Source organism: Eublepharis macularius, chromosome 5, assembly GCF_028583425.1.
Source record: "Eublepharis macularius isolate TG4126 chromosome 5, MPM_Emac_v1.0, whole genome shotgun sequence".
Lineage (NCBI taxonomy): Eukaryota > Metazoa > Chordata > Lepidosauria > Squamata > Eublepharidae > Eublepharis > Eublepharis macularius.
This window is the reverse complement of record NC_072794.1, coordinates 30,228,938-30,241,493: the sequence shown is the minus strand read 5'-3', so window position 1 is coordinate 30,241,493 and position 12,556 is coordinate 30,228,938.

Here is a 12,556-nt window from a genome sequence, read left to right as displayed (position 1 = left end):
CCTTCTGTTACCCTAATGCCAACCCCATGAGGGAGGTTAGGCTGAGAGTAACCAAGGTCACTCAGCAAGCTCCCATGTTAGAGTGGGGATGTGAAACTCAAGTCTCCCAATTCCCAGTCTGACACTGGCTCCAAAAATATCGAACAGCACTGGGGCCACAACACTGTCCTCTAATGTTGCTAGGCATATGTGTCCTATCTAGTATCAATCTATTTTATGTATGCAGCTTTTTAATTAACTACATGTTTATTCTACTAGTTTCTTCTCATCCACGTAGCTAGAGCTAGTTTACAAAGCCATAATGTCATTCTAAAGCAAGGGGCTGCGACCTATAACTCTAGTGCCAAATATCGCTCAGTATAGAACCAAGTATGGCTCTTATAAAAAGATGAAATCTTTAAGGAGTGGGGTGGGGATAACCAGAATGTAAAGGGAATGGCAAGATTTCCATGGGACTAAAGGGCTTCTTAGAGATACTTTACAGAAAGGGAAACGGAAGAGGTGAACAGCTGCTAGTAATCTAAGAATGGACCATGCACAGATTTATGCCAGTGCACTAAAGCAGTGGTACAGAATGCTCTTGTGTATATTTACTGCTTATTGTGAGACTGAATAAACGACTCATAACTAGCAGGCTGAGAAAATTTTATGGATTATCGATTAACATGACAATCATAATGAAGGTTAGTTTGTAAATTTCAACAGGACTTTCTTATACTGGCTCTTTGTTGATCTCTCACTTTGAATTGATGTAGTTTTGCTCTTTATTTTTAAAACATTGATTAGTTAACACCAACTACAGCCCCCTTTTCTATCAAACCAACTACTTCATTAACAGAAGCCATTCATCAGGTATGGGCTTCACAGTATTAGATTCACGCTCAAAAAGCTTAACGCAATAAAAGTGACAGATTACAAGGTACTGTGGGAAGGGCTGAAAGAAGCTTCCTTGGACAAGGAGGTGACAGAATTAACACTGGTACTTAATTAGTCTTAGTACTCTGGACAAATATAAACTCCACCCAGGAATATGGCTTGCAGTGCCTATCCCTTGGATCTACTTGCCAGTTACACAAGTTGTAATTTTCCCTTGTAAATTTTTAACACAGAAGAACATACTACCCCGGCACAAAATACACACAATTCAATGAATTATCCTGCACAGATCCTGTTTTATTGAACTATATTGTCCTTCAGAGAACACCTCACATGCCCAGCAGTGTTGATCAGAGTTCTTGACACTCCACAACTCGACAGTCATTTCTTGCCATCAACAGATAATCCATTTCACTGATTCAGTAGAAGGGCCATGCGACCATCATCCCTTTATGAGACTCCTGATGCCAGACTCAGTCATTCTTTGAACTGCTAGTAATGAGGGTGATTTATTAATTAAAGACAGATTACAGGATTGCTTGGAAATCTGAAGGTAATGTTTTTATCAGGCAGGCATAAGTATTGGATTTTTCTCTCAGGCTGGTGAATTTTTCCCCTTTCCCCTTCTCTTTCTCCACTTTAAGCCTACTGTGGGAAAGTAAAGAGATGTTTCTCTAACGGCACTTGCAGGGGATGGAAGATACAGACTTTCCGTCGTACTTCCTTGGCATGATCTTTTTCAGGGCATTTTTTACATCTGAGGCGGTAATCGAGACATGGCGCTTCTTTTTCCTCAATCGTTCAGCTGCCAAGGACACCTTTTTGTACAGATCATGCACACAGAAGTGCAAGATGTTCTGCGCCTCGTTGGTCATTCGAACACTGTCAAGCTGCGAGTTCCATGCTTTCCTGCTGAATCTTCCAGCAGAGCGCTTCTTTCCATGGCTCTGATTTACACGCCTCCCAGTTGTCTTTTTCCCACGAGGCCTTACTCGTCTAGACTGGGTCTTGTTTCGTTGTCGTTGCCGCACTTGGCTCTTTTTCCTCCGGGTGATGGCAGGCATCATTCAACTTTTGTACTCACACAGCCAAACTCCTTGCCTGCCTGTTTGAAATTGCCACTGCCCTGCCCACAGATATACCCTTATATAGGGGTAACTATTCAAATGAGAAAACTCTTGTAAGCTCAGTGATTGGTTGACAAGAACAAAGCACAACTTAAGTGCTTCATAATGACCCAACTATGATCCTGCACTGAAGCTGAGATAGTGCAAGTCCCATTTAACTGTCCTGTGGTAGGAGGAGTTCAAAGGACTCAGCTCTTATCATTTGAAATAGATTACTGGAATTAAACATTTCTTCTTCCTCTCTCTCTCTCTCTCTCTATATATATATCTAATTAATTATTAATAAAACATACAGGTACACGTTGATTACCTTCCCACCACACAGTGAAATCCTAAGCAGAGTTACTCCAGTCTAAGCTTGGCTTAGACTAGAGTTAACTCTGCTTAGGATTTCACTGTTAGTCACTAACCACACACCAATCACACATCAAGTTGGTAATGAAGCAGTAAATGCTTGTTTAATAGGCATGGCTGATCATAATACAAACACACAAAAACTAGTTATGTATGTTGAACTCAAGCTGGGCAGAACTTCCTAGGCTCACTCCAAAAAAGTTTTGGTGAACGCGGATACACCAGCTATTAAGTATATCAAAGTTTCTGCCCTTCGTCTCCATTCCGGAGACTGGACGCTCAGAATCTGCTAGAAATCTTACCAGAATCCAGGGGGTTCCAGAAGCTTCCCCAGCACTGTAGGCTGGATTATGGCATCACACTGGCATAACCAGTGTGGGTTATGCCAGTGAGTTGGAATCCCCCTGTCAACTGAGCAAGTTTGTAGAAGTGAGTCCTGCAATCCTAAACAGACACTGCAATCTTAAACAATTCCTAATATCTTCAATGGATTTAGAAAAGTGTAACTCTGTTTAGGACTGCAGTGTTGGGCCCTGTCTTGGAAGACACAGGGACAGAAATTGGATAACGGATTCCTGCTAGTAGTCATGGAAAGGAATGTCACTGCACCCTTCTCCATTTTGAGTCTGGGTCACTATTCAGGAACATGATACCAAATGAGAACTAGTGTGAACAGAGTGTTTGGATTTACATGTGGGTAATTCAGGTTACAATTCCTACTCAAACAAGATGTTCATCGCAATGTTTCAAAATAGTGTTAGCAAAGAACTGTATAGTCAGTTTCTAGAGTTGTTCATAGCTTGGGTTAGAAGGAAGAATAACCATCATGTTGAATACCATACCAGATCTTTAGCCATCAGAAGAAAGCACTTTGTTCTTCTTAATTCTAACTCAAACCACAAAAAGCTGACCATTGAGGTTTAATGTACTACAATTAGTGTGCTAAATATTCAAATGTCCCTGCCTCATCCTTTTATTAGTTTGGAAGACACTCACAAAGGAAACAAAGATTACCACCCCCCGCCCCCACATACCCAAGACACTGTCTGAGAATTCCAGGGACTCTGGAATTCTTATTTATAAGAAAATGGCAAATTTTACAGGTGAAAACTATAAACTGAATTACTACATATTTTCTATAGCATTATTATGAAGGTGGACTAAAGAAAAAAATTATATAAATGCAAAGCCAAGGAGGTCAGAAATAGGGTACTAGGCCTTGGTGTGCTGTGAATGTCATGATTCTAAGCTACTGCATTCTCTTGCCAAACACAGAGTTGGACCCAATAAAAAATGTTGGAAAGTTCCAGGATAAATGTTGGCCTACAACTGAACTAGCCTGTTTATGGGGGTTCTCTGTAGATATAAAGGCAAATACCTCCAGGGCTGTTCAAAAGGCACTTTTGTTCTAATGATGGAGAGGAAAACCACGATTGGTTCTCTGCTTGTGGGAAGAATGAATTGGTCACCAAGAAAACCTCTTGGAGAAGTGAATCTGGACATCAGCTAAATTTTTTGCTGATAAAGTCTCTTGCATCTGGCACAACTTGGGAGCTGGTCTATAAGTAGTTCCTGTGGCAGGGGTGTCAGAAGGGTCTCCTTGTCAGATTTCCATGGGCAGTTCTGGATTGATCTCAATGACTGATGTGGAAAGGTCCTGCAAATCGGATTTTTGCTTGTCTTGACTTATAAAACTTCATGAAAATAAGTTAACAATGCCTCTAGCCTAAGTTACTGATAATCAAGGGCTTGACAAGAGGCAGTCATTAGAACTCTACTTAAGAAACCTGCAGTGGCCAGAGAAGATGTGGCTAATTATAAGCCTGATTTCAAGCTTCCACTTTTGGGCAAGGAGACTGAGTAGGTGGTAGCAAATCAATTTTAGATTTACTCAGATGACATAAATGGGGTTGCGGTCCCTCTAATGGAGCAGTTCCATAGTTTAGGGGTACTCCTGGCCCCCATCATCTTGTTGGATAAACAGGTGGCAGCAGCTGCCAGGGATGCTTTTCAGGAGCTTTGGTATTTCCTAGGCAGGGAAGATCTTATCACTTTAGTACAAGCCCTAGTAGCACCTAGATAAGACTACTGCAGTGCGATCTACATGGGGCTGCCCTTGAGGACTGCCTGGAAGCTTCCATTGGTATAGAATGCTACAATCAGATTGCTGACTCGAGCAGATCATAGAGACCATATCACTCTTGCTCCATCTGAACTGGCTCCCAATTTGCTTTTGGGTCCAATTCAAGGTGCTGGTATGGACCTTTAAAGCTTGGGACGGAATACGCTTTAAATGTGGTTTCAAATTTAAATTGTTGTAAGACGTTTTACACTGCTTGTTAGTGTTTAATGTTCACCACCTTGGGGATTCTATTCTGGGTAGAATGGTGGCATACAAATGTTTTAAATAAGTAAATAAATATTTGTCCTTGATCCATTTCAATTTATATTCAGATATAGATATGAGACTGAAACAACAACTCTAACTCTGGATGAGTCATGTCTACAGATGGAAAAGGGTAAAGCTTCGCTATTAATTTTTTAAAAATTTTCAATGACTTTTGACACAGCTGATCAGGAAATGTTGGCTGTTACATGTTTTAATATTTATTAATACCCCACATTTCCCACTTTGCATGGTGGCTCAAAGCATATGCTTAGATGTTTGAAAACTATGAAAGGTGTGAGAAAATGGCTTTTGGATAGCTTCATGTTTTTTGTCCAATGGAATACAAAGAGTTTCCATTGGAGAGGTAGTCAGCAATAAGGGATTTAACCTGGAGAGTCCCTCAGAGTTATATTCTTTTGTCCATGCTTTTTAATATCTATGTCAAGTTGCTGGGTGAGATCACCTGTTGTTTTAGAATCGGCTGTCATTAGAGAGACACTGAGCTCTATATTTATCTAAGCCTCTAGAAGTGGCTGTGTTTGTCTTAAATCAATGTCTTAATGCTCTAGACAAATTATTGAAGCAAGCAAAGCTGGAGATTATGCTGGCCAGGAAGCATTATGTTCTAGATTGGATTGATCTGGCAACCCTGGAAGGGATGAATTTATGGAATATATAAAGCAATTTGGAGTTCTCTTGGACCCTGTCTTACTAATACAAAAGCAGCTTGGAGTTGTTGCCAAGAGCCTCTTCTCTCAATTACATGTTGCTCATATACTATCTCCTTATCTACACATCTCTTAACATGGCCATACTGTAACCTCCAGGCTGGACCAGATATTTTGAAGCCACAGAAAAGATATTTTTTTCAGAAAAAAAATGGAAATTTGGGGGAAATTGAAACTGAAACGCTGAAAATGCTGAATAATGTGTGTAATGTATCATTAAACACATTATAGCATAGTAATGGTTACCAACATTATTTATATTTAAACAAAAACATTATTGAAAATGTTGTACATACGTACAATATACATAGGAATTATAATTATCTAATGCTGTAGGTTGTCTTACACATTACACATTTTTAGTAAAACCTTGTCTCTTTTTATTCATTCCTAAAAGAAAACAAGAGTTGTTTTTAAGTGTTCCCTCAAATTTTCCCAGTTTTTCCATTGGGAACATTGAGAAAATCCTCAGACATTTCTGTGCTATACATTTGCACTGAATGAAATGTTTTTTAAGACAAAGAGAGAAAATAAAGTTTTCTTTCCCCCATTGCTGCTCCAAATTTCCCAATGTTTCTACTGGAAAAACTAGAAATGGGCTTTTACATGCTGTACATTTTGAGTGAGAAGAACCTTGCTTTAAGAACCATTTCACTCATTCTACATGAGAAAATATCCATAGGAGTTTTTTTCACTGTTCCCCAACATTCACACTTTTTCCATTGGGAATTTGAAAAAAGGTCAATGGAAATGAACAGGGGAAAAAAGTTTTCTTCCAGATTTTACCTGGTTCCCCACCCCCACCCCCGAGCTTTCACAACTCTAGGCTACACTACAGCAGCATGTTCTACATGGGGTGTCCTTAAAGGAAACCCAGGAAGCATCATTAAATGTAGAATTTGGAAGGCCATCTTTTGATTGGGCAAGACACCCTAAGTGTATAATACCCATTCTGAAGTTCCATTCACTTCCTATTTGCTTTCAGGCTCAGTTTAAGATGTTGGTTCTAGCCTTTAAAGCCCTTCACAACCCACATACCTGAAGAACTGTATCTCTCTGTATTACCACATTTGATGTAATGGGGCTTTATTGTATATTTTTTCTCTTGGTATGATGATGCAATCCATCTTAACTCCTCAGAGAAATCAATGGTATAAATATTTTAATGAATACAAGATATGTAATGGATAGATGTTGATATCTGACTCACGAAATTTTTATAACTAAAAAACCAGATGAAGCCATGTACATAATGTAAAGTGTCTTCAAGTCACAGCTGACTTATGTGACCCCCCCCCTAGGGTTTTCAAGGCAACAAGCGAACAGAGGTAGTTTGCTATTGCCTGCCTCAGCATAGCAACCACAGATTTCCTCCATGGTCTCCCATCCATGTACTAACTAGGGCTGACCCTGCTTAGTTTCTGAGATCTGATAAGACCTGGCTAGCCTGAACCATTTAGGTCAGGGCATGTGCTAGTAGGGACATAAATTCTGTTTTGGAAAAGCAACCATTTCAATTACTGCAATTTTTATTATTTAAATATTAATAATAAGCCCACAATCTACAGTTTGTGAAACACATGCTCCATCTTCAAGACTACATGTGTATGATTGATGGAAGGTTGTTCTACAGTACAGAATAAGGAGCAAGGGGGTTTACTTATCTATTAGAAGCCGAGAAATATCTGGCCTCTTGCCTTACTTCAGGCAACTCCTTCTCCTAGGGTGACCAACTTTCCCAGTAGACAGGTAAGTTCTCCATGTGGGGGAATTTCCTTCCGACACAGCAATGGCAGGGATATCATCAACCCTCCACTCAGCCAGCTCCATCTGCACATTTGCACCAGTGCAAGGAGGTCTGCCTGCCCACTCCTCCCAAATGCTTTAAACATTTCAGAGTTTACAACAATATATAAATGGTAAACAAATACATATTCTTCAATAACATTTAACACTCCATATGCCAGTCCACTAAAGGCACTTCCAGTATCACAGGTCAGTTCATATAAACAAGGCTGAACATTCACATTTGTGTTTGCAACTAAATTCTCACCATTTCAAACATCCCTTTGTAGCAATTGCAGACCAGAGCAGTAGAAATTCTACTAAAATAGCGTATGGCCTCTATGGAAGTAAAGCCTCACCCATACACAACACCTCAGGGATGACACCATTAGGAGAGAGAGACTGAGCGTTATGCAAGACAGCAGTGCCAGAACAACCCAGACAACTTTCCTGTCCAACCAGCACTAGTAGCAACATGGGAGCATATTTCAGTTGCTGCAGCAACCAAACTGACACTTCTCACTTTGTTCCTCAGCTTGCTCAAACAGACTCCACCTTATCCCTACCCACCAAGTTGTCTTACGAACACACACAGAGAACTCAGGGTGAGATTAGTCTCAATTTGCACTGAACTCTGCAGACTCTCAGATGCAACAAGAACCTCTCTTGCAACTTCCAAGTGCCTCCAAAGCCTGGCATGAAGGTAAAGATTGAGCTAGCTGCTCTCCCAAACCCTTTGAGTACATCGAAGGACTTGGGAGAGTGGCAAAATCAGTGGCAACCACAGATAATGGCTAAGTACCATTGCCTGTCAAAGTCAGAGGCTCCCCAGGTCAGATGCAGGACGCAAACAGGCATAAATCTGCGCTTTCCCCTTTTAAAGTGCATGTAAGTGATGTTAATAATCTTTGAATCCACACCATGTGCACTAATTACCTCTTAATATGTCTTTAGCAACCTTTTCAAATGTTACAACTAAAGCAATCAAGAGGATGTTAGAGTTACATTCTCATTTATCCTTTCAGTTAAAGTTTGGACATGAATTGCTGTTTATAATGCATAGTACTGAGACCTGATAGGCAGCATCTCCCAACTATTCTGGTATTTTAATCAATCTGAAGGGAGGAAAGGTGGCATGGTATATTGCCTGATCTCATCAGATCTCAGGGTCAGTACTTGGATGGGCGACCACCAAGGAAGACGCTGCAGAGGAAGGCACTGGCAAACTACCTCTGTCTCTCACTTGCCCTGAAAGCCCCTTGCATACATACATACACAATCAATTTGTGTGTTGATCTGGTATCCCTCTCTTATTTTCGCCAAAAACTGTATGCTTTTAAATGTATATATGCCAATGTTTTCATTGCCATCCACACAACCTGCCTAAGAATCCATTTCTGAAGGCTTGGAAATCCATTCCCTGTTCTACCCACTTCCTTCTCATAAATCCTTGCCTACTACATACCACTACTCAGAGCCCATGGAAAACAACTCAGATTTATCCTCACACTTATCCTCACACTCCATCGGAAAATGAGCAAAGGAAGATATTTCCTACTAGTTTGTCTCCTTTTGACTTTAATACTAGTCAAAGGCATAAAGTTAAAAGTGCCATGCATGCAACCAATATGTTGGTAACCATCCTCTCGCCTATACATACAGCTTGGCCTCACTCCCTTAAAACTGCTGCTAAGCTTGGTGAGTTACGCTAGTGTGAAAGATAGTTTCCATTCAGATAACTGACAACCAATTAAGCCTTGCAAAATACAAGATCTGTTAATTTATGACTATAATGTTGACTAGCCCTGTCTGTAGTTCAAACCAGCTGAAGTCAGAACTTAAGTAGCCACCCAGAGAGAGTCCTGTCATGTTTTAAATAGCTTTTGGTATAAACATGGGAGGAAAAAACATCAGAAAGGCAGTTGATGCTTCTAATCCAGACTACTAACAGTTCTCAGAACATGCCCAACTAACAGTCAAGAAGTCCTACATTTTTTAGGCAATAGTGTCCACTACCATGTTCTGTCATCAAAGGTGTAATGTACGTCAAATCTGTAAATCACAACAGAATGAATCAATTTGCTTTCATAATACAAAGAAAACATTCTATGAAAAGTTAACCACTCTGCCCACACAATCATTTTTATTGCCATTCCCCCACCCCCACCATACTATTACTTCCATTCAGACAATTTCACCCATCTTTGTGGCAGTGAAGTAAAGCCAGGCCATATAGTTTTTTTCCTACTATCTTCTTCATTGCTCATATATGGCCTTCTCTGAACTGAAATCATTTTAATGATGAATAGAGAACGAGGAGCAATTTCCTATCAACTCTGAAATATTTGTTTAAAGTTAACTAATGGAGATTGTATCAATTTCTTTCTTAAAATTACATATACTCTTTAAGAGCTAATATAATTGAGATTTAAGATGTTCAAAGAGTCCAGGCCCTATACTGTAAACATATGACAGTGAGAACAGTCTTATTCTGATACTCTAACCACTAAACCTGCAGGCACAGAACTGTGCATATGCAAGCACCCAGTACTGAATAACTAGCAGCAGCCCACCCTTAGAGCTCTCAGTGATACACCCAATCCACCATCTGGGAGGATATGAACACATGTAAAAAAAATATAAAAGCAAATCCGATCTATTCCTTCTAATTATAGCAAAAGAGATTACACTTAATTAACTGGAGAAGAGTTTTCCTGTTAGTTTTTCCAAAGGAATGCAGGTTACAACCTCTTGCATATTAAAATTGCTATCTGATGAAATTCACGCATAAGAAATTTCACTTTGTTTAAAAATAATAGGACACAACAGGTTTACGTGTCTAAGACAACATGCGTGAGCAACAAGGTAAAATTTCATTTTGTACCATAAAGTATTATGAGGCTTGTTAGTGAACTGTTTGCAACTGTCACTTCTCAAGATTAACTCCTTCTGTGAACACATTCACACACACAGCTTTTGTCTTCCTGCAGGTACCCAAACGAAAGATCCTCCATGCAGCTTTCTGTCCCATCCTCTAAACCATGACACTGAAACACATCTCCCCCAAATAATTTTGAAGTGTCATTTCATTTTTGCTACATTTTGAATCCTCTTCCTCCCAAGACAAACAGAGGGAACATTACAAAGAAAGATCTTCAAAAGGTCGTGGGGAGGACAATGACAATGGGGAAAGAAGTGCACCAAGTCAGAAGCCATGCTGTAAAACAGATCTCCGATGTGGAATGGAGGTGGAAAGGAGAATGACAGGGGGGGAGCAGGGTATGAACACTTCTTCACTGTATGTATAAAATAGCCAGATGAACAAATGGGGCTGAAGGGTGTGGGAATGCATGCAATGGTGCAACAAACACTACAGGAAGCCACGCTACGCACAGTAAAAAAAAAATGCTACACAAGTGCAGTGGGCTCCTATATATGGTTATTCAGCAGTGAGTCTCAATGTGCTCCCTGGACCTTATTCCAAGACAGGTAGACGTGCCTAAGATTGCAGCCTTAACAGTATAATGCATATTTTCTTCCCAGACTTTCTTCTTCGCGCCCCCCCCTCGATTCCTCGTTTAGCGTATAAGAGAAAAAGGAAAAGGGCACCCCACAAGCTACCCAATCCCTCCCTTCCCTTCAGTGATCTGGAACCCAGACACACATTTTTGAAAAAATCGCCCACTCGAGAAGTCATCGGCGCGGGAGACGCCAGAAATCGAGCCGGGCAAAAGCCTAAGGCCTACAGGGAAGAGTGAAGCGGAAAAGAAATGGTGGCAGAGGCAGCAGCGAGGAAGGACCCAAAACGGATCGAGGGCATCTTGCCAAGTCAACGGCCCCTCACAGAAGGCACAGCCGTCGCCTTACTGGCTTCCCTGTCGCCCTTCCTTCCCCAAGCGAGGCTGGGAAGAGGAGGAGAAGGAGGCCGCAGCCTCCGCCCTATTGTTCCCCCTTTCTTCCGACAGGCTCTCGCTCACCTCACGGCGGCGGCGACAGCTCCTCTCAGCTGCGGGCCACAGGCGCGGCCGCTGCGCCCACCGCCTCCTTCTCCAGCCGAAGTAGCAGCGACGAGAGGCGTCCGGCCGCGGCCTCTTCTTCTTCCACCCTCTGGCCCGCTGCTGCTCCCACGGCTGCCTTTGCAGCAGGGGCCATCTTGGGTTTCTCTCTGCTTGCCTCAGCAGCACAGCCCGACCTCGCCTGAGCTGCCACTAACGCATTGCTCGCTTGGCAGCCAGCCTTCCCTCCCCTTCCTGCTCACCCGCGGGGCGGAGCAGCCCTGGTCTCGGCCTCCCCCTTTCGCCCCCTCGCGTCTTTCCTTTCTCTCCTTCTCTTGCCCGAAAGTGGGAGCGAAGGAAGGGAAAGAATAAGAACGACGCTATGTGGCTGAGGATAGAAAATAAGATTGTTTTGGGAACAGTCCAGACTCAGAGAGTGTAACGTTTTTTTTTAAAAAAAAGACGCATTTTTTAAAAAATCATGTTGAGTCGTAGGTTTCCTGGAGGAATGTCTAACTAAGGGGATCGGTGTATATCAATGGCTATTATCATGGATGGCAAACGAACCTCCATATCTAGACACAGCGAAGCTCTGCATATCTCAGCTAGGAGACAATATTAGGGGAGGCATTGGCCTTTATGCTTTGATTGTTGGCCAGCTCTTCAGAGCAACCAGTTGACCACACAGCGAAGCTCTGCATATCTCAGCTAGGAGACAATATTAGGGGAGGCATTGGCCTTTATGCTTTGATTGTTGGCCAGCTCTTCAGAGCAACCAGTTGACCATTCTGAGACAGGATGCTGGACGAGATGGTCTGATCCAACTGGGCACCTCTTGTGGTAGCATAGATGGCTTCTAAGAAGGGTTTACACAGATTCACAGAACCTATTAACGGGGTCTAGCCAAGATGACTGAAAGGAGCCTCCACATCCAGAGGAATTAAACTTCTGAACATCAGGTCCAGGTTGGGAAATTCCAGGAGATTTGGGGGGTGGAGCCTGGAGAGGGCGGGGTTTGTGGAAGGGAGGGGCCTCGGAATGGTATAATGCCATAGAGTCCACCCTCCAAAGCTCCATTTTCTCCAGGGGAACTGATCCCTATGGCTTGGAGATCAATTCCAGGAGATCTCCAGCCACCACCTGGAGGCTGCCAACCCTACCTCAGTGCTTGTTGTGCACTTTTCCATTGCTAGGAGACAACTTCAGGGAGAGCCTTTGCCTCTATTGTCATGTTTGTTTGGCCCTCCTGGGTAACTAGTTGGCCACTGTGGGAGATAAGCTGCTTGACTAAATGGATCCTCA